Genomic DNA, 4,485 nt, shown 5'->3' with positions numbered 1-4,485 from the left:
AGGATGCTGGAGTTCTGGGGCAAGGGTCAGGGATGATGTTAGACATCTGGAAACTCTTTTTATTTAGGTCATTCCCCTGTACAGCATGGGGTTTTCCTGGAATTACAGGTGCAAACCTTTCTTGATAACTACTGGGAAAAAAGAGGAACAAAAGACTAATTTAAAATCTTAATGGTATGGAAAAAAACCCTACTTTTATGAATACCTAGTTATTTTTCCAGTGTAAGTTTTTGCCGATGTTCAAGGACAACATGAGAAACCAGACGCTTGGATTTGAACCTTAGCTCTGCTACCTTTTAGCTGTATTACCTTTGGGTGGCTACTTAATCTCTCTGTGTCTTCATTTATTACTGCAGTAGACTGATTGCTTATGTCATCCCCCTATTCATGTGTTGAAGTTCTGACCGTCAAGGTGATGATATTACGAGGTAGGGCCTTTGGGAGGGGATTAGGTCATGAGGATGGAGGCCTCATTAATGGGATTAGTGCCCTTTTTTTTTGATTGGGAGTCTCACTCTGTTACCCAGGCTGGAGTGCAGGCCACCACAGCCTCAGCCTCCTTCCACCTCAGCCTTCCAAGTCGCTGGAACCACAGGCGCATGCTACCACGCCCGGCTAATTTTTTTATTTTATTGTACAGATGAGGTCTCGCCAAGTTGCCCAGGCTGGTCTTGAACCCCTGAGCTCAAGCGATCCTCTTGCCTCAGCCTCCCAAGATGCTGGGATAACAGGCTTGAGCCACTGTGCCTAGCCAATGTGCCCTTTTAAAAGAGCCCCCAGAGAGTTCACCGACTCCTTCTACCATGTTAGAACACAGTTGAGAGGGCACCATCTATGAACCAGAAAGTGATCTCTTACCAGATACCTAATCAGCTGGTGCCTTAATCTTGGACTTCCCAGCCCCCAGAGAAGTGAGAAATAAATTTCTGTTGTTTATGAGCCACCTAGTTTACAGTATTTTGTTATAGCAATTGAAACAGACTAATACAATTACCCATAAAATGGGAGAGAATAATATTACTTCACTCGGTTGCTGTTAGGATTAAATGAATTAATATGTATCTGTAAAGTACTTAATTATGTGTTATTAAGGGTAAGCTTTGTGTGAAGAAAGTAAAATTGATAATTATTTTAGGTAAAAATAAAAATCTAGTTTTCTTTAGACCTTTAAATTTAATTTACATATCTTATTATTATTTTTATATATCTGGTAAATAGCAATTATCTTTACTTTTTCTTTAGTTTAGTAATTCAAACTGAACAGATTGAATTCCTTTAATTTTCAGTCATATTTATAAACTTAACTAAAGTTAAACCCTTAAATATTTTAAATTGCATATATAACTTTAATGTATTTAATTTTCTACTGGGCAAATGTGTGACCCAAATGAGTAAAAGTTTCCCAAATACTTACCTCGAGTTCCTTAGACTATTCCATCACTTACAAAATGATTATTGTATAGACATAGTCAAATACTCTTAAACATTTCAATCAAAATAAATCATGTCTAAAATCTCCCACAAATTTTAAGCTAGAATCACAAGGCTCATCTGTCAGCTTTATGTCAGATTCTTTTAAACGTTAAAAACGTGACAGTCGTGCACAAACTGTTCCAGTTAATTTAAGACATATTTCTAAACTTTTCTAAAAAGTATTAATATGAGTCTGATAGTCTTCATTATCTCTATATTTAATTCTAAGCCTTCTCTAGATTGGGAGTCACTTACCCACCTGAAGCAGGTTTATCATCTCAGGTAAACTGAAGGTACCATTTCAGGTGAAATTTAGGTATCATGCCCTCCCATATTGACTTGAAGTTGCTACTTGATCGTTTGTAGATATTGCTTATTGAACACAGCTGTAAGGCTTGAATGCTGTACCTGGATTGCACACATTCTGGATAATTCTTCCTGTGACATAGGTGGACAGGCTTGGGGCTCTTTTATAGTCATCATAACAACAGGAGACTCCAGACCCTGCTTTTCAGATAGTATTGGTTTTTTAATTCTTAGACCAGTGCTGTTCAATATTTAATTTTAAGTTTGGGGGGATGATATTAAAAAGTAAAAAGTGGCTGCCTGGAATTATGCCTGTATTCCTAGCACTTTGGGAGGCTGAGGTGAGAGAATTGCTTTAGCCCAGGAGGTTGAGACCAGCCTGGACAACATAGTGAGGCCTTGTCTCTACAAAAATAAAAAATTACCCCGGCGTGGTGGCACTCACATGTAGTTCCAGCTACTCGGGAGGCTGAAGTAAAAGGATCGCCTGAGCTCAGGAGGCCAAGGCTGCAGTCAGCTGTTGATTGTGCCACCACACTCCAGCCTGGGAGAGTAAGTGAGACCCCCGGCTCAAAAAAAAAGGTAAAAAGTACTTAGTTTTGTATTTCAAATCCTTGGTTTCAAGATGACAAAGAAAAGAAGGAACAAGGTTGTGCTAAAAAAGGGCCATGGCCATAAGCGACCCATTGGCTGCACGAATTGCGACCAATGTGTGCCCAAATATAAGACTATTAAGAAGTTCGTCATTGGAAGCATAGCGGAGGCCACAGCTGTCAGGGACATCCCTGAAGGGAGTTTCTTTCCACGCCCATGTGCTTCCCAAGCCGTATTTGAGTCTGCATTACTGTGTGAGTTGTGCCATTCGCAGCAAGGTAGTGAGGAATCAGTCCTGTGAAGCCTGCAAAGACTGAACACCCCCACCCCGATTTAGACCTGCAGGTACTGCCCCATGACCTCCACCAAAGCCCATGTGAGGAGCTGACTCCTTAAGGACCGAAGAGCAACTATCCTCTGGAAAAAAATAAAATGGAAATTATACTTTAAAAAAAGTAATTAGTTTTAGTAATAGATTTTATTTAACCCAATATATCTAAATTATCACATAATTTCAATATGTAGTCAATATAAAATTAATGAGATATTAAACATTTTTATTTTGCACAGTCTTTGGAATCTGGTATGTGCTTTAAACTTAGAGAACATCTCAGTTTTGACACTAAATTTTCAGCAGTTAAATATGGTGCTGAACAAAAGTAAACAAAAGTAAAGTTGTATTTGTAGGAAAATATTTTCCATCATTTTAGTTTCTAAATTTACATAAAATAAAATTTAAATTTTAGTTCCTTAGTTGCACTAGCTCCATTTCAAGTTCTTATAGCCAAAAGTGGCAATTGGCTGCCATATTGAATTACAAGTGCAACCCTGGACTCTGGATTCAGGTTCACTCCTCACCCAGTTGCTCCATCAACTTTGGACTGTGCCCACCACTGTCTCAGTTATCTTCTTTCAGTTGGATTCTACACTTCTCTAGCTCACAGTCGTATAATAGTTTTATGACATGTGACTGGTTTGAAAGACATTTTAACGTAATTTTATTAGTCCAAATAGTCCATACTTTCGTTTGTTTTTCTGAGTGACTTCTCTAACATTTTTTTTGTTTGTTTACAACAATTGTAGTAGTTCCAAAAGTGGTACAGTGGGGTAAGCTTGTGTCACCTCTGTTTCATCGTAAGTAGTTTTTCATTTAAGTAGGATTGTGACGCCGGGCTCGGTGGCTCAGCCTGTAATCCCAGCACTTTGGGAGGCCGAGGTGAGTGGATTGCCTGAGCCCGTGGGTTTGAGACCCACCCGGACAACTTGGTGAAACCTCATCTCTACAAAAATCATCATAATAATAATGGTAGTGTGTGCCTGTAATTCTGGCTACTTGGAAGGCTGAGACGGGAGGATCGTGGGAGTCCAGCAGGTCGAGGCTATGGTGGCCGGAAGCATGCTGCTGCACTTCAGTCTGGGCGACAGAGTAAGACTCCAACTCAAAAAAAAAGGAAATAAATAAATAGGATTGTGTAGACCTAACTGTGATTCATGTGTGAGCTTGAATGCTGACTGGCAGTCCTACTTCTTTTTCCTAGTCTGTTCATTATCCTCTTATCCTAGATGGTCATTTCTGTCTTATTTTCTCTCCTCAAACTGGTGCCGTCTCCCTCCCAATTCCTCTCTGCAGTTGATCTTGCTTTTAGAGGCTTCCACTGGGTTCTATCACTGCATCTGTCACCACACCTGCTCCAAACCCATGCACACCACCATCTCTCATGGAATGCTCTGTGGCTGAATTTTCCTCTGACACCATCTCCTCTGCTTGGACATTGTGTACCTTCTCCTCTTGCCTACTCACAAATAATGTACTTTCTGTATCATCAATTTTTCCCCACTGTTGGATTGTTTCCATCAGTTTTCAGACTGTAACATCACAAGCTGTAATATTGCTCATCTTAACAAAATAAACAAACTTTCCTTGACCCCTGCATTTTTCTTCAGCTTCTGCACCATTTCTCTACTCTCCTTTATTGTAGAATTTTCCAAAAGACTTGTCTGTACTACTTTTTCCTGTTTCTTTCCTCTCACTCTCAAACCTATTCCAGTTAGGCATTTGTACACATTACTCTGCCGAAAATGCTTCAGTGAGCTCTTCCTTGCCATAGCCAG

At 39.8% G+C, this 4,485-nt stretch overlaps 1 pseudogene; it reads left to right on the top strand.

The window, feature by feature from the left end:
- Positions 1 to 2,404: 2,404 nt before the first annotated feature.
- On the top strand, positions 2,405 to 2,753 carry LOC110596590 (annotated as a pseudogene).
- Positions 2,754 to 4,485: the final 1,732 nt, after the last annotated feature.

This window comes from Carlito syrichta, unplaced genomic scaffold (genome assembly GCF_000164805.1).
Source record: "Carlito syrichta isolate Samal-C Ts95f unplaced genomic scaffold, Tarsius_syrichta-2.0.1 Scaffold311324, whole genome shotgun sequence".
NCBI classification, from domain to species: Eukaryota; Metazoa; Chordata; class Mammalia; order Primates; family Tarsiidae; genus Carlito; species Carlito syrichta.
Note: the sequence above shows the minus strand (reverse complement) of the source record. Positions and strands in the feature narration are given on the sequence as shown.